Raw genomic sequence first — 20,464 nt, 5'->3', positions numbered from 1 at the left:
AGGACATAGAAGCAAGAGGAGGTTTGGGACGGTGAGGGAGGATAATGGGCCTGCTCTGGGCTCCTGGGGAGTGACATGGCCCCGAGTCATCCACACTGAGAGGGAATTCTAGAGCTGACACCCAGGAGAGGAATCTGGACTGGATGACTTTGGGAGCTTAGGGTGTAATGGAAGCCATTGAGTCGATGGACTTAGAGAGCTTCCCAGAACTCTGTGAGGACACAGAAGAGGACCTAGGACACACCCTGACATGGAAGGGCCTGTGTGAGGAAGAGACCGCAAGGGAGGCTCAGGGGGATCTGAGGACAGAAATAGATGTGCCCGTGAGATGGGGGAACAAGGTGCGCCAAAGGAGCCGAGGGGACGAAAGTCTGGTCAGGTGAGGGAACACGTGGGAAGGTGTCCCCTGGATTTAGAGCCATGAACCAACCCCTGCCCCCCATAGGGGAGATCGTCATTGTCCCCAGTGTGGCAAAAATGAATGGTCTCATAGCAGCAACACCGCATGGCATTCTGCACCTTTGCAAAACAGCTTATATGCCACAGCCCCCCTGGGCTTAATGGAGACTGGACCACGAAGCCACTTTTGAAGGAACTAGGTGAGGAAGCATTTCAGAAGAAGATCCAGTGGGGAGGTTTTGAACATGCTAGGAGTCTTCCGATTCTCAAAACTATGCCCAGTCTGTCCCCAGGGATGTAGAGTTCAAGAGGGCTGCGGGCAGCAGGGTCAGACTCAGATGCTGTCCAAGTCAGAGGCGCCCAACAGCAGAACATGCTGCCTCCAAAGATAAGGGCCCTGGCCCTCAGTATACCCGTCCATCTTCCCAGTCCTTTCAAGTTCATTGTCTCACTTTGCCTTCACAGAAGCTCTGTGGTTCTCCTTGGGCTTACGGATGGGGAACCTGAGGCTCAGAGAGGTTGAGAGACATGAAGAAGGTCACACAGGGAGACTGGAGGAGAAGCAGGGCCGAGGCCAAGTCTTCTGGTTCCAAGAGCAATGTTTTGGCCATGCCTTCTGCTGGGGATGCCATCTGGGCTGTGCCACTGTCCTGGGGAGACCCAGGCAGGCAGGACTGCCCAGTGGAAGGAAGGAAGGCAGATTGGGGCTGAGCCACCTACCCAGGGAGGCTGCTTCCCCTGAGCAATCCGTGATGATGACTTTCTTTATCATGCAGGTGCTGATCTTGGCAGATGAGGAAACGGACGCCCTCGTCAGGGTCACGGGTCACGCTCAACAGAACCTGCTCAGCTGCTGAGGCGGGACAAAGACTGCTCTTCCAGAGACCTGGCGGCAGCAGTCCAACCAGGGCAATGTCAAGGGGCTGGGATGGGTTCCGACTGACCGTGTGATCCGGACCGTGTGCTCCAGGCTGGTGAGACACTGGTGGGGACATCTCTGTTCCAATGCCCTGCTTCTCCAACACCTTTGATGACTGTGCCCTGCGTGGGATTAACGGGGCCCTCTGCTCAGACTGTGGGTCACAGCTCCCCAGCCCACACTCACAAGCTCAGCTGGCGCTCTGATACCATCGTATCAGCGACAAAGGACGCGAAAGGACCAGGCGGAGCAAGCTTTGAGCAGGGTTACCATGTAACAGAGGCCAGGGCACCCGCGGGCTGACTCTACAGACAAACCCCCTAGGCCTAAGAAAGTCGCTAAGGCTCCTGGACATTTGGGGGTGCAGTGGAATCCAAAGGGGGAGATGGGTACTGCTAATTAGGGCAGGGAGAACTCTGGCAATTGGTTTGAAAGGAATTACAAACAACTCAAGGGTCCAAGAGAATGAGTGAATCAGCGATGGAGTTTCCACACAGTGAACTACTAGATAGCATGAAAACACAGGAGCAAGAGTCTCCACATGGGAAATGGCATGTTTGGTGAAAACAGCAAAAACTGATATACATGCAGTATGACTTCATTGTCTTAAAAGCAAAGAAATGCTGAGGGACACATCCACGCTGGTACAGGAAAGAGCTGAGAGATGACTGGGAGCAGGGAAGCCCTCATCCAGGGAGTGTGGCCTTGAGTTAGGAGGAGATGCCTCTCTCCATGCAATGGTGGGGGGGGGACACATAGATACGAGTGTCCATGACATTGGAAATGTCCAGTTTCTCAGGATAGATTAGGTTGGGCCATTTCACATTATTCTCTGTGCCTCGTTGCTTTCAAATTATATCCTAAGAATTTTTTGTGATGACCTTTCTTTCCAAAGGTGATAAGACAAGTCATCACTGTCCTGTTTGTTAGTGACTGTCTCCCCTGCTGAGCTGCAGGAACCCTTCTTGAACCACCACCCCTCAACTAATCTGCTCTCAATTCCTGATCCCTGGAAACTGCTTCAACAATAAAGGTGCATCGTTCGATGACGCTGCAGGGTTCAGGGGTCAAGTGTGCTCCACAGGAAGAGGAAACTATTAGGAAGCGTGGCTGAGTGCTCTTCAGCAAGCAGGGACACATGAAAGTGAGATTTTACCAGACTGGCTGGAGGCCTCCTAGGGACCAAATAGCTAAATTTAGTTTTGATGTGCAAAGCCCAGGCAATCAGCACAAACTAGGAAGAGTCGGCCCCTGATTTGGTGGCAGGACGGGCAGAACTTCAGCAATATCTGTGCAGCCTCAGGGGATCATTCTTGGTCAACTCTGCCCTTTTTTTCAATCAGATCTACTTGCCTCAAGGGCACACTCCCTAAGGACAAAAGGCAGACCTCAGGCTTCTCTGCTCTCCAGAGCTGGGTGGGCATAGTCAAGGGGCAGCTGACGGATGACACTTCAGAGATGGGAGGAAACCTTCAGCCTGCCGGGACATTTTGTGCAGCCCAGAGGGACAAAGTGGCCAAAAATGGAACCAAAGAAGAGCCCAAGTTCTGCAGCTGTCCTTGAGGTACCACCTTAGACCCATGCTTCTGGTTAGCACAGAGGTGAGGCTGGAAGAGTGAGGGGTGGAGGGAGGGATGCGGGAGAAATAATCAAAAGGAAAAAGAAAGCGTATTTGGAAAAGCAAAGGAAGCCACCTTCTCCCCTGGGCTACTGTGCAAAGCCGACTCAAAAAGAAAGCTCCGCTGTCGAGTGGTTAATGGGCTTTTCCCCAAAATGAGCTTTTGAAATTGTCTGAGAACCGAGTACTTAGTGAGAGGGAGAGGGATGGGATTGGTCACGGAAATAGAGACCGTGCCCTGAGTGGAAAATGTGTCCTCACTCTGCTCGTGACCACGGTAGGGAGACGAGTCCCAGATCAGATGACGGGGCTCCAGAGCCAAATCGACCTCCCTGTATCTTGGGTGGAGGAGAGGAGAATAAGGAATTATATTTGGGCACAGATCACATTAAAATAAGAAAATCATCCCCCTGAAAGGTTTGAGAGAATTGTTGTTTTGTTGGGGGAGTTTTTACATTTTAAAAAGTCTTTCAACAGATCAGAACTTAAAAGACAAAGTTAAGACCTTAGGGCTTTCCATGGAAGCCAGGAGGCCCCCGCTTGTTCCCTGAGAAGCTCTCCAGGGACCCCCTTCATGAGCAGGTAGGACACCTGAGGTCCAGAAAGGAGAAGCCGTAGAGCCAAGGTCATAGCAAGATTACGGGCAGAGTTGAGGCAGACCCCACGCCAGGCAGGGCGGCACTCAGGACCCGAGGGCTCAGTGTCCCCACCCATCCCCCACTCAGCTGAGCTCACTGCCAGGCTGCCAGCTGACCACAGTGACAGCTGCCAGCACCTGCCCACAGACAAGCTGCCCTCAGCCCTGTGTGCCAGGAAGCTGCTCTAGGAGCCGCGAACGGGCAGGCTGCCCCACGGCTTCCAGGATCTGACGTGTGTGCCCGCTGCACACACCTCCTCAGCAGGTTTACCGTAAAGTCACTTCTGGAAGCTTCCGACTCCGGCCTCTGGTCATCTGTGCCCCTCCTGTTGCCCTTTCAATACAGGAATGGAGAGACCCCAGAAATGAGGGCGACCACTGTTATTATGGGAGTCCCACAAGACCCTGGGTTCAACAGCACCCCCAGGATCATCCCCGCCACCAGGACTTCTAGGTCCTGAGATGTGGAAAAACCCTCGAACCCTGGCTAGTTCTGAGAGGGCAATCTTCTGTAAAGGGCCAAAGAGGAAACAGGTGAGGTTTGGGGGTCTCATCCAATTCCTGTCAAATATTTTTCTTTGTTCACTTTTTTCCCCGTGAGATATGATACATGCTTCCTTTTATTCGTGCCATATACTTGTGCATATTAGTGGGGCTCATCGTCACTTGTTCATAAATGCAGGTAACACAATTGGATCCATTTCATTCCCCAGTCCTTGCCTTCCCTCCCCTCCTCCCTCCCCTGGTCCCCTTCCCCTACGCCACTGGTCTTCCTTCCATTTATTTGTTTTTAATTGGTACATCACAGTGACACACTGATGTGGGATTCGCTGCGATGTATTCACACACGCACACAGCACGGCTTGTCACTTCCTCCTGCTGCTCCTCCTCTCTCCCACTCTTCCTTCATCCCCTCAGGTCCTACTGTCCTCCCCCATTTTCATGAGATCCTCCCTTTTCATTCCTTATTTTGCTCTTGATTCTACGTGAGAGAGAAAACATCTGGCCTTTCATTAAACCCTTTAAGGATGCAGAAACTACTCGTAGCTCAGGGGCCACACACAAGCAGGCCATGGTCTGTGGACTCCATCCAACCCTCCCACTGTGCAGATGGTAAAACAGGGGTCCAAAGAGTTTAAGGGTACTTGACCGAGGTCTCCCAGCAATTCGGACCAGGGTGGACACGCACGTCCAGAATCAAAAACACTTTATTCCACTTCTTCGAAAATCTGTTAACCCCTGGTCCTTACCAAAATGTGCCATGAATTATTTTTTTCAGAGTTCAGCAGTACAAATGCTATATATGAATGCCACAGAAGAAAAAATATTTAAAATCGGATGAGCTATGGTTGTGTCTGCCCTCAGAGACGGCCAACGTAGTTTTTATCAGAGGGAAGATAAATCTGTGTCGTGCCCTCTTGTCTGGAAGAGCAGGCACGGAGAGAGAGAGGAATAGACTGGCATTTCACGGCTTTTCCCGGATTATCTTCACTAAGGAGGGCAGGGTGCTGGAGAAGACTGCCCATTACTTCACAAAGTTTGGAGGCAGGCAGAGGAGGCCCCACGCCAGGTGACTTACAGCTTCAGCTAAAGGGCTTTGGGGCTTTGGAAGGCTTAATAATGGGCAGTGGCGGGAGGGAGAGGAAAAACAAGATGGCAGAGCCCCATGGCAGAGTGGTCAGACCGACGTTAGCATGAAGGGATGTGGGTCACTGTGATGGAGGCTCTCTCCAGCCCTGAGACTCCGGTAAAGCCCGTGCACACAAACACCTCCGTTCAGCATTTTCATTTTTGCTTTGCTTGCTTTTGCTGTGGTGGTTGTTGTTTAAGGAAACTAAAGGAAAGTCGCCAGGGAGGGTGGGGCGGAATCCCTCTGCACACACAGGAAGCCCAAGGACTAGGAGAACAAGCCCAGGGAGGCAGGGGCTCGGAGTGGAGGCCACCAGGCAAACAGAGGCCTCTGCTGGCTGCAGAGTCTCCCACCTGTGACCACCCCCTCCTGCCTGGGCAGCCACCTGTCCCAATATCCCAGTTTCCCCTGCAGTTTGAGTGGACCCTGTGGCGTGGGTGAGATTGATAAGACCCCGGCAGAAGTCCTGAAGGAATTGTGGGAAAGAGTCTCTTGGTTAAAGGAACAGACGCAGCTACCCTTCCTCTTCCTCCTCTCTCTGAACACACACGCCACACCTACGACTGCTGGTCTACGAGAACCTTCTGCCTGGATGGAAAATTCCACACCTGCGGAGCCACCACAGTAGTCAGTGTGCCTGGGAACTGGATTCTTTTTCATTTTCCTTTCATTTTGATTCATCTAAATTTAAATTTAAATGGCCGCCTGTGTCTACAGCTCCCTTCTTGGGCCGGGGCTCAAGAAGCACAGAATCTCTGGCTCTGAGGTGGAGCCCTCTCTCTCTAGACTCCTTCTTATACAAGAGGAATAAGTCACTCATTTTTTAAGTCACCATAAATCAGGTCTCTGGGATTTGCAGCTAAGTGTATTCTAACTGATAACCACCAGAGGGAGGCAGGAGGCCCAGGGCAGAAAAGAAGGTAGCACAGACTCCTCTTCCCTGGGACACAAGCTTCTCTGACTAAAGGCCCACCTTGCCAGCCAAGGTGAGGGTAGCTGGCAGTCTAGGATCAAAGTGAAGTGTCGGGGGAGAGGTGCTCGACTCCCCATGTCCCAGCGTGGGTCCTTTCCCTGCCACAGCCACCTGGGGCAAGTCCCTTCCTGCCTCCGAGGTGCTCATCCCTAGCGCGTACCATGGAGGGTGAGGAAGCCTCTCCTGCCTCGCTCAACCAGCTATGGCAGGGCTCAGCTCAGGGCGGACGCTAACTCATTTTGCAAACCATGAAATGCTGGTGAGAAGATTCCTGGAGAGCCTCAGCAGTCCACCACCTGCCAGGAGAGGCAGGGCCACTGGCTTCCTGCTCTGGTTGGCTCTTGAGGCCTGGACTTGGCGGTCAACTGGGAGAGTCCCACCAGCCACGTCAAGGGCCACATAGGGGAGCCATGGGGGGGACTCAGCTCTCATGCATGAGCGGGAGCAGGAACGAGTGACCATCTCAGTTGGTACCTGGAGTGACTGAATCAGGACCCTCAACCCCTGTCACCTGACTGAAACCTCACCCCTGCCCCGCAGTAGGAAGTTATATCCCCCAGTGCGACGGGTCAGATGTGAACGCAGAGGTCAGCGGCAGGCTCGCCGAGCTTCTGGTATCTCTCAGAAGCAGGGACCTGGCAAGATGGTTCCTTCCAGGGAAAGCAGAGAGACTGTCAGGGCCCAGAGTGAGGGCGACACTTGGGATGAGCAGAAGTCGTGGGAAGTTTGCCAGGAGAGAAGACGCGCTGAGAGACATCTGGTCCAGTAAAGCAGACTCCAGGCTAAAGAACGGAGCAGTGTCGCTACACCCCAGGTAGGAATTTAGGGATACAGAGAAAACAGGTTCAGAAGAAAAAGGTCCATGAATCCCTGGAATGCAAAACAAACAACTCCAGCCACGTCCCTAACCTGGGACCTGGCCCACAACCAGCAGGTTGGCAGGAAAAGCACTAAAGCCTGCGAGATAACCAGAAGGCAACCGGGGGCACAGCGCCCTGGGCTCCTTAGGGAGCAGATGCTTTCAAGACAGGCGACCCAGAAGTCACCCTGGCTTTGATGTAATCGTAAGATGCCACCCTCGGGTGGGGATTCGAGGTGCTAATGGAGACCTGAGATGTAGAAAGTGCCATGATCAGAACTTGCGAGAACAGTGGGCAACCACAAGGAAAACGGGCAAAAGTGTGTCACCCTGCCCCGACTGACTCAAGGTCAGACCCCAGCTGCTTTATAAATATTAGAACCCCAGATTGAGATGGAGGGACTCTTTGTCTGTGGCAGCCACACTCCCATTCTCGAGTATATACTTTCCCCTTTACAATAAATCTCTTGCTCGGCTCTTCACATCTGACGTCTCTTTTAAATTATTTTCTGTGACACGTCAAGCGCTGGAAGGTCTGAGCGGGGGTCTCCTCTGCCCCTGGAGAGACCTCCCCAAGTCCCCCTGCAGTCGTACACCCACCAGATGCTGAGCCAACTTGTGCTAGAGTTAAGTAGAGACCCGTCAAGGGTAATCGCTAGGAGAGTATGATCGTGAGCCTCAGCAAACTCAGTTTTACTTAGTTCATTAATTTGTGAGGGAACCAGTAGGATATCACCATAATTTGGGGAAGAATTCAAAGAACTGTCTATGATATACACAAACAAGAAAGCCAAAGCAAGCGCACAAGTAGATGCTAAAGGGCCTTGTCCCCAGGAGGTGTGCTGAGTCAATGGCATTACCACCAGCAAGCTCCATTTGCTTATCTATGGGCAAAAACTCTTTTCCGGGCTCTCAGTTACCTCCAACATACAGGCTTTGAAAAGTCCCAGGCACTGAGAAGCACAGAGGCCACCTACAAACACCCAGAGTTCCAGTGAAGACACCAGCTCTCTCTCCATCCGTTACCCACGACCCCAGAGTTGCTATGGGATCGTTGGTTGGAATGGACAACCAACATTCCAGAAAGCGAGGTGGCCTGTTCTGCAGGGAGGGAGAACTAACGTGCGCACTAAGCAGGGGCCCCGATACAGAATCCTTGAGCCCAAGACTTGATTTTACCCAAGAAACTTTATTTTATAGAAGAAAAAAAAAAAGAAGGTCAGAGAGGAAAAGGGGTTTTCCTGAGATGCAGACAGGGCAGGAATGGCACGCATCCTCCCCGGTACATACTTTTTAAGGCATTGGGGAGGTGAAAGCATTATTCATTCTCTCTGCTCCCGCATGTCCCTTACCCTCCCTGAGTCACCCCTGCAAAGCAGGGTGGTGGCCAGGCCTCCCTGCTGCCCACTGCGAGGTTTAACGGGAGGGTGTGGACAGGATGCCCGTCCCACAGCAAGTGCCCCACAGAAATCATTCTCCTCACCCTCCTGAGCGGCCCGGGGAGGGAGGGGCCATTCCTGGTCACAGAGAGGTGGGGGGAGGGGGAAGGGGAGAGGGGGAGGGGGAGAGAGAGAGAAAGAGGGAGGGAGAGAGAGAGGGAGGGAGAGAGAGAGGGAGAGGGAGAGAGGGAGAGGGAGAGAGAGAAGGGGGAGAGAGAGAGGGAGGGAGAGAGAGGGAGAGAGGAGATATTCTTGCCCAGATAAGTCGCAGGCTGGTTCCTGGCTGGCTTTAATTCATTCAGAAGGAGTTCTGATTTCAGGCCCTGGGCTCTTGGGGTCCATGTCCTCGGGCCACTGCCCCACTCCCCGTGGTAAGTTGGTCCTGACAGGCTTTGAAGAAACACAGGAAAAGAGGGGAACACAAAGCAACTGAGTACAAAAAGTAGCCCTCAAAGGGGCTCTGGGTGGGGTCAAGGGTGCACGGGTGGCGAGATGGCCAGGCAGGGGTGGCCGGCGGCCCGTGACCCGCCTGGGCACAGGGAACCCGCCGGTGGAGACTCTGGCTTGTATTCCAGCAACTGGAGTCAGTGCCGCCTTGAAGCAGCCACAGGCAGAGCTCCGGGCCCTCCTGAGTGCGAGGTGGCCGAGCAGACATCAGCAGCCCTGTGGCCCGGGCTCTGCCCTTCCCCAGCCTCAGGGCCTCCCTGCTCCCTGCAGGCAGAAGAGGCCCGCGGGGGAGCAGGCCTGGGGGTTTGTTGGGGTTTTCTCCCACACCCACCACCGCTCACACTCGCCCCACCTAGTGGGGTGACAGGACCGTTCCCTTTCCAAAGTCACACAAGGAAGAGACTCCCCAAGCTCCTGGGAGCCAGCGCCTGACAACAAGAGGCAAATAGGCATTTTTTTAATGGAGATGCCAAATCGACACCACAGCATCTTGTTTGTACATCAGTCTCTTATGAACCTGGAAAAAATGAGTTTGCTACCGAGACTCATGGCCACTCAGTGTGCCGAAAACCTCAGAACCTGCGGAATCTAGGGGTGCAAGCCAGAGTCAGCAACCAGAGGCAAAAAATAGATTCACCTGTAAGACAACAAACAAAAGTACCGCAGAGGTCAGCTGGTTGCTGAGACCGTGGGGACCTGGGGAGATATCTCCCTCACTCCCCCGCCCTCCCCCCACTTCCCTGGGAGTCTGGAACTAGTTCTCCAAGCACAGGCCACGCTTGCCAAGAGGGAGGGAAGCGACACAGCTTCTTTGCCCCAGCAGAAAGCTCTGCACAAACACAACCTGCCGGGGCCCTTCCTGTTCAGTCTTTCCCTAACGCACCCCCCGTACCCACATGGATGTCTCAGCCTCAGAGAAGGTAAGATGACCCTAAGGAATCCGATAAGTAAACCACAAGGCTGTGCATGGGGGCCGTGCCTGCGATCCCAGCGACTTGGGAGGCTGAGGCAGGAGGATCCCAAGTTTGAGGCCAGCCTCAGCAACTTAGCAAGGCCCTGAACAACTTAGTGAGACCCTGACTCAAAATCAAAAGGGCTGGGGATGTAGCCCAGTGGTAAGGTGCCCACAGGTCCCCAGTATCAAAGAAAAGAAAACCAAGGGGTTTTAGGATCTCTGACAACTCACTCTAAACCCAGCTCCCTGCAGGCCTTCCACACCGTGGGCTGGATAGTCACCTCCATCTTATCTAGAACACATGAACCTTGGCACCAGGGCACCCCCAATCCTGGCCTCCGTCAGCAGGTGGGTTAGGGACCTCTGCTTCTCTAAAGAAGCCAGACACAGGCCACAAGACTTTCACCAAGGGAGCAACAAGGCCACCTCTAGAAGTTGTCGTTTGGTCCCCAGACACTGCTGTCCACGTGACTCACACTGGCAGGACCAGTGTCCCTGGGCGGCTCCCTCTGGGGTCCATCCAGCCCTCCCTGATGGCCCTCCACCTCACAGCCGTCAGCACCCGCTCCCTGAATCCACAGTGAAGCAAACGCACAAGCCATACTCCAGGAAAGAGGAGGCCTCTCCTCCACGAACTCCAGCACATGCCAGCGAGGAAGGGGGTACAAGGATGGAGACAGCCAGGCGCCATGACACACGCCAGTAATCCCACATCTCGGGAGGCTGAGGCAGGAGGATCGAGAGTTCAAAGCCAGCCTCGGCAACCTAGCGAGGCCCTGTCTCAAAATAAAAAATAAAAAGGACAGGGGATATGACTCAGTGGTAAATCACCCCTGGGTTCAATCCCTGGTACAAAAAAAAAGATGGAGAAAGACTGAGTCAGGCTCTGGATCCATTTGGCAAACTTACGGAAGCCAGGCTGGCTCTACTTCAGTGAAGAGGAACTGAAAGAGGCCATGGCCCCGGGGCGGTCTTATAGAACATCGTTTTCTCTCTTCTGAAAGCAGATTAGAAATAGTTTTGAACTAGCACACTAGGAAGTGGCAAGTCACCATTTAAAGGGACAAGAGCTGTGTGGGATGGAAGGAGGCGAGCCCATGCCATGTGCAGAGAAGCAGAATGCAGATCCAGTGTTCCTGGTGGCCCCAAGACTGGTGCAGGTAAGTCTCTCTCTTTTTCCCCCCACCAGCCTTCAGCGTTTCTCAGAATTGCATGTCCGGGGAGGCAGCTGGATAAATTCTCTATCTTCCAATACCACGGCTCTCACTTACTGGAATTGGGTGACAGTCACATTTGGCGTGTTCTAAAGAAGGATCAGAAAGACCCATCTCAGGCCTCCAGAGTTTAGCCACTCAGAAAGAGGTCTGTTTTAGTGCCTTTGACATTGGCCCCATTAGGGATTGGATCTAATTTTGCTGTGTTTAAGCCAAGTAAGCAAACAAAGTCTTTATGTTTAAGATGCTGGGAAATTGCCAGAATTTCTTTTATTTCTATTACAGAAGGAAAGAGATGAAGCAATTGTGGATCCCAACTCTGTCCAAACCAATTGAGACCGTTTTTCCATCTTTGAGGAAAACTTGGTTACCCTTACCACTCTGAAATTTTAAATCATCATTCATTTTCACATGAACAATGTTTTGCTTTAATTTTCACACAAACTATCATTTTATGACTTAAAGAGTCAAGCATGATTTTGAAGGTATTCAAAAAAAGGAGTGGCAAAGAACCCTCAATGTATACAAAAAGGGAATTATTCCATTTATTGTCATCAGAAAAATCTATCCATAAATGCATTCTACTGCCATGTACAACTAATTAGAACAAAAGAAATTAAAATATATATATATATATGAGTTCCTAGTCTTTGAGTTCCTTATTTTATATCTATAATATACATAATACTATATATACATATATACATATATATACACACATATATGTACATATATATATATAAAATTAGGAACTTGAAGATCCATGAAGACATGAAGACTGGGAGAAAACACATTCCTTAAAATTTTTTTTTTTAGCTTTCTGTCTTGCTGACAAGTTCAAGAGTACTTAGAAATGGCCCAGCAGAGACTCATATTGCTGATGTTGTGATTATTTTTTATGATCTGGCAGAGGCAGGGCTAGTATGCAGGTTCCTGGCTTTACAGTTCAGTTCTCAGGCCTCAGTAAAACTGTTCTCATGTCATGAACGCAGGGCCTCTGAACAGGCTTCTGGTCTCTAAAATAAATTCTTCCCAACCATGGTGTGAATCTTGTGAAAGTTTTCACAATGACTCAGAAGCAAAGATCCCCCAGCAGAAGAGCAGGTCATACTATAAACTCCAGGCAGCCAGACCCCACGTCGAGATGGCCCCAGGGAAGGAGCCCAGGGAACGTTAGAGACTAGAAACTGCCCTTGGAGGCCGCCTGAGCCCTTGGTTTGAGACCCTGAGAACTTCTTCCCCCAACTGTCTCTTTTCTCTTTTCTATCCAATTCATCTGCTCTTTCAGTCATCCACCTGCAATAAACTGGATCCATCAAAGGCCCCAAATCTCACTGTACCCATACCCTGTCATGTGACAGTGAAGTGTCCCCCTGCCCTGTTCTGTCTCTGGGCCCAGCCAGGTGACCTGGGTGAATGGAATATTAGCCAACATGACACAAGCAGAGGCCACAAAGAGACTTGCGTGTTTCCACTCGTCCCTGTGGTCTGGCCTCTGGGAGGCGAGACACAGGTGAAACACGGGCAGGCCACCCCAGTTGACCCAGCCTTGGATGCTGTAGCTGCCCAGTAGCCAGCCAACACCTGACACATGGCCACGCCCCGCCTATTCCAGCAGAACAGCCCAGACGCAGCCGCCATAAACAGGCCCTGTCATAGCCTCTGAGGTTTGGGGTTTATTTGGTACTTGGCATTAGTGTGCCAACAAACACCTCTTAGGTTCCAGCCAGCAGGAAGGAGGAAGGATCAGAGGATGTTTCCAGGAGTCACATGGGACACAATGGCTTACTTGTCATTGGCCAGAACTTAGTCTCAGAGCCACTTCTGCGGCACAGAAGACCAGAAAACAACAGTCTTCATTCTAGACAGTGTACATCCAACCACACACGAAGGCTCTGCTCTACAGGAGGAGGGCAAGATGGAAGCTGAGAACTCATAGACATTTCTGACCTAAGTGTGAACAGATTCTGGGTGAAGCAGACCTAGGTCTGTATCACTGCTCAGCCAGGAACATGGCGTGTGACCAGGAGCAGGTTCCTTCCTCCTTCAGCCTCAGTGTTCTATCTCTACAGTGGAGCGAGGGAGACAGCTTTTCTGCAGGGTCTCTTAAGCCCTTCTGGAACTTTCCATAAATCACAGTGAAGATTTTGAAAAGGCTGGCCCTCCGCTGGATGCCAGTAGAGATGTATCTACGTATGCACCCAGATGGCGTCTCTCTTCAGTCTGAAAGCCGAAGCGTAGGCTTCTAAGGTCCCTAGCCACAGGCCTCGGGCCCCTGGACCAGTCTCAGGAAGCTATGAGCCCCCCAAAACTGGGAAACAAAGTGGTCAGGGATTCAAAATGCAGCCAGGCAATATGTATACACTCTGGAGTAAGAACAGAGAACAAATATATTTTAATTGACCCCCATCAAATTACACTGCCCGTCTACGCACTTTATGAAGAGGAAAGAGAACTCTGCTCGGGGTCTGGTTGTGACTTCGAGGCCTTACACAGCCTGATGGTTCTGTGGTGAAAGACTACACGGTCGCCAGTGAGCTGGGCCATATTATGAGGCTTTCAAATCCAACACAGAAAAGCCTCTTCTGTCAAATACACATAAAAACGGGAGAACATCTTCTCCAAAACAAGCTCAGGCCGATGGCTTTGTCTTTATCTACTTCGAAATCACTATTGTTGAATTTGTGGTCAAAGATATATTTTAACTCATCACCATGAAGTTATTCAGCCCAGAGGTACACTTTATCAAGAGGGGAAAATCTTTGTTCAGAGTCTAATGAGGGACTTCTAAGAGTCTCATAAGCCTTAAAATTCTGTGATGAAAGAGCTACCCACTTTATACTTTATAAATCAGACTCATAATCGTTTACAACTCAGAAATCCTCTTACTTAGAACTCAAGTATTTATCTCTCCCCTTCAGGGAAAGAAAAAAAAAAAAAAAAATAACAAAGTAACTCTGAAGCCCAGAGCCAGCAGAACGCTCTATCTGCCACAAATGTCACAGTTATCCTGGATTTGCATGAAATGTATGAACTATGACAACCGAACATTAACATTAGATATTGAGCATTTATGCATAAAACTTGGGATTCACTGAGTCAATGAATCCTTGAAAAAATTTTCTGGTAGGCATTATGATCCTGATTACAGGCATGGACACTGAAATTCAGAGAAGCTATGTAACTTTTCCAAGGTCACACGGCTAATAAGTGCCTGAGCTGGGATCTCATCCCACGCCGGTGTCTCCAGGAGAACACATTTAGGACAGTACCTGGCACAGAGTTAACACTTACAATTGTCATCTGTTTCTCCCCTAAAATGATTCTAGCCTGGATTTGGGCAAGGTGGTCTCAGGGATCCCCTAACCCAGAGGGTGTCGCTGACTTCCACTGGAGAAGTTCATAAGCTCTCTTGTGGGGTCCCCATGTCCCTGCCAAAGCCAAAGGATTTGTCTTCTTTTGTTGGCTTCTCGGTCTATGGACAGAGACGAAGGTACAAAAGCCAGACCTGTCTGAAGGCCTCAGAACCCACAGTGCCAAGGGCAGAAGTGAGGTGGCCCAGTTCACTAAGTCACAGAGGCACAGAATCCCCTGCCTCGGATTCCACTCTAGCCCCTGAGGTGGGATGCCGCCCACCCGGGCTGGGGAGGGCAATTCAATTTAGTCTACAGATGCAAATAACCACTCTCCTCTAGACGTGCCTAGAAATGTTTAACCTGCTCTCTGGTACCTCGTGATACAGTCAAGGTGACACATAATATTGGCCACCATAACCATTATAGCTATGACCTTTATCAAAAATGTTACAGGATATGAAATTTTTTGTTTGTTTCCCTCCTAAGAAGCTTTGACTCATTATGGGTATTAAATCATGTTTTGTCCATGCTTTTGGAGCTGGAAATTCAGTTTATTCTTTCAAAGGATTTAGAACTCTCCACTTCCAGGGATCCTAGTCCTTGAACTACCTTCCAAACCCAAGGTGAATGTCACAAATAAAACCCTTTTCAGCTATTACAAAATGGATAGGCAAGAGCCCTTTGGGGTGGGGGGAGGCAAGGATCCTCCTCTGCAATCTCACATTCTAAAGATAGACTTGACTTTTGGATTTTTGCTTAATAAAAATATATTTTTCAATGACACTGGCAACAGAGAAGAAAAATGTCAGTGTCAAGTTGAGACTTGTGGGAAAAGGGAGAGAATAAAAGTTTCACTATGCTTTTTGAAAGTTCTGGTATTGACATTTCGCCACACTGGCTGACTTCTGAGCATGCTGGGGTTGGGGAGGAAGGAAGGACGAGCGCTGGCACCAGTCATTTAATATGTCACTTATTACTCAGCTCTGACACCAAGCGCACGGGCTGCAGCGCGAAGACCGACTCGCAGGGCTGAGCGCGCTGTGGCCGGGGGACATGCCCCCGGCTTCTATGGTGTCTCTGAGTAATTACTGAATCATCCCTTTACTGCAGTGAAACTTCGCGGGACAGTGTTTGCTGTGGGGCAGAGACGGGAAGCATCATCCTGCGCCCTCTTGGGCAGCACCTGAAGGGCTGGGGTTCTGAAGAGGTTGACGCAGGTCCCTCTCCACGGAGCCGGCGCTCACTGGCGGCCCAGAGGACAAAGTCACGGATGCTGCTCCTCTCACGGGAACACCCGGCGGCCAGTCCCCCTGCTCCTGGCTTGGTCCTTTCTCCTCCCCTCTTGGAAGAGTGGCTGGGGAATAGGAGGCGCTGCAGTGTAGGAAGGGCACAGTCAAATGTGGCTCCTTCTCCCTCCCCCAAAATAGGACTCACCCTCAGCTGGATTCAGACTTCTGCCTTCACCACTCAGGGCAAATTCCTTCCCTCCTCTGCGTACTGTGTACGTATCTCTAAAACTGGACCTACGATTCCCACCTTGCCCAGGGCCAGAACCAGCATGTGTGAAGTTGCACCCTGAACCTTGGAAGGACTTCAGTGCTGTCCTTAATATCATGCTGTGCTGCCTTGAGGTAGCCACCCACCTCTCTGATGCTTTTGTGCTCACAAACACCATCATATTACCTGACGCTGATTGGGATGGGGAAACTTGACCGACTGATGCAGATCATAAGATATACCTAAGATGGCTGATAGATTAATTGATTGATGATAGATAGATAGATAGATAGATAGATAGATAATAATCTCCTGTTGACTGGGTTTCCCCAGAAGAACCCTGACTAATGCAGAGATGTACCTCAAGCCAGTGTTTCCTAAACTCCATTTATTCACACATCATTGTGTCTCTGCCCATCACAATGTTATTTTTTTTCTTTTTTTTTTCATTCTTTTGCTTTAAAATAAGTGTACATATCACTACTGTGATGGAAAAGGTCAACACAAAAATAAATGTAATAAAAACAAAATAACGAGCTCGAACTCGGTTGCCGACACCGGCACAGACTCCACGCCTGCAGGCTGTCTTCTTTCTACAGAGGGAGGTGGGCCAATGGTCGCTGGCATTCTGATGATACCACCTGAGACCTCTCCCTGCACGGAACTGAAAGGATTGAAAAGGGAGTCACTCTTCCAGGATATGATTCAATGCTGTCACTGCATAATGCCAGGTTCCCATCGACCACCTCCCACCAGGGGACTGGGCCGCACACTGTGGGAAGCATTTCCCTAACACCTGCACCTGCCCATGGCCCTTGTCTCCAGTGGATCAGAGCTCTTGTTCGACAGATAGAGAAAGTGGAGCTACTGATCTCTGTCTTTCCATGATGTGGACAGTACAATTTGTCCCTTGGTGTTTGTTGGAGATTGATTCCAGAACTCCCTGCTAGGATCCCAAAACCCATGCATGTTCAAGTCCCTTCTGCACAGCGATGGAGTATACTTTACATAGAACCTGTCCACAGCTTCCTGTGTACTACAGGTTCTATCTAGATTACTTATAAAACCTACTACAATGTAAATATCTGCAAATAGTTTTCATATTGTATTGTTCAGGGATAGTGACAAGAAAAAAGCTTATCCACGTTCAGTATGGCTGCAGTGTTTTTCTCAAATATTTTCAATCTGCAATTGGTTACATCCAGAGATGCAGACACAGAGGGCCAACTGTACTCTGTGGGACACAAAGAGCTCCCACCTGCGTCTCCCTTAACCATGCCAAACCCAGGAGCAGCTACCGTCTATCATCCTTCCTCCCCTGCGTGCAGCAAGGGGTTGGCTGACCTAAGCTGGACTCCTCTGGGGTGCTTGTCTGGGTGACTCCGATCCATGTCCCTCATTCTCCTGTGAGTTAATGGGTTCCTGTTCTTCCGTGGCAATGGTGTAAAAGGAAGAGCATAAATGGCCACACAGAAGCGTAAATGGCCTACCTTCCGAACCCTAGCTCTGTCCTTTCTGCCCACAAAGCACTGATCAAGGAAAGCCACTTAGTCAAATCCAAAGTCAAAAGCAAGTAAATACTTCTTCCCATGCGGAGGTCATGGCAAAGAGACAACTGTCGGCAGGGACAAAGAATTAGGACCAATATTGCAATCTATTACACTCAGTGTTTCATTTGATCATTCTGGAAGCCTCCATTTGACTGTCCCTTATAGTCAAATGCAGCATATTCAATAATAAAGTCAAACTCTTGTATTTATGGGCAACTGACTCTCAACAAGGGTGCAGAGACCACTTAATGGTCTTAGGTTTCAACAAATGGTGCTGGGACCACGGTGTAGCCACAGGCAAAGAAGTTGGACCCAACTTCATGTCATATAAAAATTAATTTAAAATGTGCCATAGACATACATGTAAGAGTTAAAACTACAAAACTCTTAGAAGAAAACATGGGAGTAACATTTCATGGCTTTGGGTTAGATAAATGGTCTATGAAACATGACACAAAAATAGGTGAATTAAAATAAAAAATTAAGAGCTTTTGAGCTTCAAAGGACACCATCAAGAAGATTAAAAGGCAACCCAGAGAATGTGAGAAATATTTCAAACCATGTTTTTTTTTCCTTTCACACGGTCTTTTTATCGGCTTCGTAAAGACAAAGAAAACTGCAAACAAGAATTCCTTAGCCACCGCAAATACAGCATCAATGGAGTATGCACGTCTTCCAGTAAAAAAGGACAGTATAAATAACATCTCCAAGCACCTCTCCAGGGACGTCTGCACGTCTACTGTGGGGCACACACAGCACAGAGGGGCGTGCAGGCGGATCCAGGGCAGCTGTGCAGCTGCCCTGGGCAGTGTCCTATCACGCTACACTCAGAAACGTTACAGAGTTGGAAAAAGCCACAGCTTGCTCAGCTTCCAACAGAGAGAGGATTCAGAATCCATGTGATCTCAGAGAAGTGATGGGGCACCCAACTTTGCTGGGTGACCCCCACTAAAAAGAGAAACAAAAAAAGCAACACAACCAAAAAAAAATCCAAAACCAAAACAAATCCAGTAACCAACAACGCACACGACAGGGCCAGGGTGTGGCTCAGTAGTAGAGCCCTTGCCTGGCATGCATGAGGCCCTGGGGTCCAACCCCAGCACTGCAAAAACAAAAACCACACAACCCCCGACAAGAGTTTTTTAAAACCCCTGGCTCATGGTAAAAAATAAAATCTGAAGTGCTTTTCAAAATGTTTTTAAAACCTTTAAAAATGAACAGTGCTTTCTTAAAAAGATAAGTCTAGTAATGAGGCCACGTTGGGGGTCAGAAGCTGTCGGGCTGGGTTGACAAGATCAGAACTGAAATGACTACAGAAGAAGGCATCCGAGGAGGTGTGTTCTCTACACATGAACGGTTCAGCGGAGCTCCCAAGATCTTTAAATACGCAGCCATGGGAAGGACGATCTTGAGCAGGAAGGATTTTTACTTGTTGTGTGTGGCGTAACTGTCACAGCTGTCTCTGTAGGACCCACCTGAGCTCCAGTCACTGTAGCCACCAGCCTGACTCCGACTGCTGTGTAGTCTCTGGAGCCTCCACAGCCCCCACTTCAGAACTAAACCTGCCACCCCATCGCCTCGGTCCCCTCCCCCTCTGGAGAACCCACAGCCCCTGCCCCTGCCTCCACAAAAGAAGCCCCGGCCTCCAGTAGAGCCACCTCGTAGAGCCATCTCGGCACCCTGGGGCTCGGTTGTCAGATGACGTGCCAGCCGGGTCAACTCGGATCTGTCGCCCACCCACAGACTTCCCACTCATGGCCACCATGGCGTCCTTGGCATCATCGATGTTCTCAAAAGTGACAAAACCAAAGCCTCGTGATCGCTGGGTCTCCCTGTCTTTCACCACCACTTTGGAGATCTGTCCGTATTTTGGGAAGACCTGCTCCAGGGACTGCTCGTTGGTGTCAAAACTGAGCCCTCCCATGGAAAGTTTCCCTTCTTCTGATGCCAGGGTGGCCGCTGAGTCGGGCAGGTCCCTGTCGCGAGCAGGAAGACGGCACACCACACCAACAGGAGCCTCCTAACGCGAATCTTGAACCATATTTTTAATAAAGGGCTAGTATTTAGATACCAGAACTCAACAATAGAAAGGCAATTTTAAAATAGGCAAAGGATTTAAATAAACATTTCTCTAAATAACATATGCAAATGGACAAAAGATAAAAAGATGTTCCACATCATTAGTCATTAGGGAAAAGCTAATCAAAACCACAAGAAGGAACCACTTCGATAGGGTGGCTAAAATTAAAAAGATAACAACAAGTGTTGTCAAGGATGTGAAGATATTGGAACCCTCAGACATGGCTGGCGGCTTTGTAAAATGGTGCAGCCCCTTGGGAAACGGACTGGCAATATCTCAAAATGTTCAACATAGATTTACCATATGACTCAGAAATTTCACTTCCAGGTATAAACCCAAGAGAAATGAAAACATATCCACACAAAAACTTGCACTTGGGTATTCATAGTAGCATTATTCATTCATAGAGCCAAAAGGTGGAAACAACCTAAATGCCCATCAGCAGATGAATGGATAAACACACTGTGATATGTTCATACGGGGGCATATTATCTGGCAATCAAAAGAACCAGAGAGCTGATACATGCTACAACATGGGTGAACTTTGAAAACGTCATGCTAAGTAGAAGAAGCCAGACACAAAAGGTCACATGTTCTGTGCTTAGATTTATAGGAAATATCCAGAACAGTCATATCTATCAATAGGTTGCTAGTTGCTAGGGAGCAGAAGGAACAGGAGAGGGGAGTGATTCCTAACGAGTATGGAGTTTCTTTAGAGAGCAACAAACATATCTGGGAATTGGGGTAATGGTTGCATGACTTTGGAAATAGACTAAAAATGATTTAACTGTGGACTTTAATAATTTTAACTGTGAATTTTGCCGGGTACAGTGGCACACACCTATAACCTCAGGTACTCAGGAGACTGAGGGAGAAAAATGTCAAGTTGGA

At 49.7% G+C, this 20,464-nt stretch overlaps 1 protein-coding gene and 1 pseudogene across 3 annotated transcripts in view; both read right to left on the bottom strand.

Moving 5' to 3' along the window:
- TMEM268 (transmembrane protein 268) overlaps nucleotides 1-20,464 on the bottom strand; it is a 231,986-nt gene that overhangs the window by 148,825 nt on the left and 62,697 nt on the right. The window contains exon 11 of one of the 2 annotated variants that reach the window (XR_013759508.1): nucleotides 2,779-2,788. The exons of the other annotated variant lie outside the window; for it this stretch is intronic. The gene's annotated coding sequence lies outside the window, so the exon portion shown is untranslated. Of the gene's footprint in view, nucleotides 1-2,778; nucleotides 2,789-20,464 lie in introns of those variants that run through there. 2 annotated transcript variants of the gene reach the window in all.
- Nucleotides 18,303-20,060, bottom strand: LOC306645571 (cold-inducible RNA-binding protein-like; annotated as a pseudogene). Its single transcript has 2 exons — nucleotides 20,037-20,060; nucleotides 18,303-19,513 (listed from the first exon to the last, which is right to left on the bottom strand). The product of its transcript is annotated as a cold-inducible RNA-binding protein-like (transcript).

The sequence above is a fragment of the Sciurus vulgaris genome (assembly GCF_902686455.1).
Source record: "Sciurus vulgaris genome assembly, chromosome: 15".
Lineage (NCBI taxonomy): Eukaryota > Metazoa > Chordata > Mammalia > Rodentia > Sciuridae > Sciurus > Sciurus vulgaris.
Note: the sequence above shows the minus strand (reverse complement) of the source record. Positions and strands in the feature narration are given on the sequence as shown.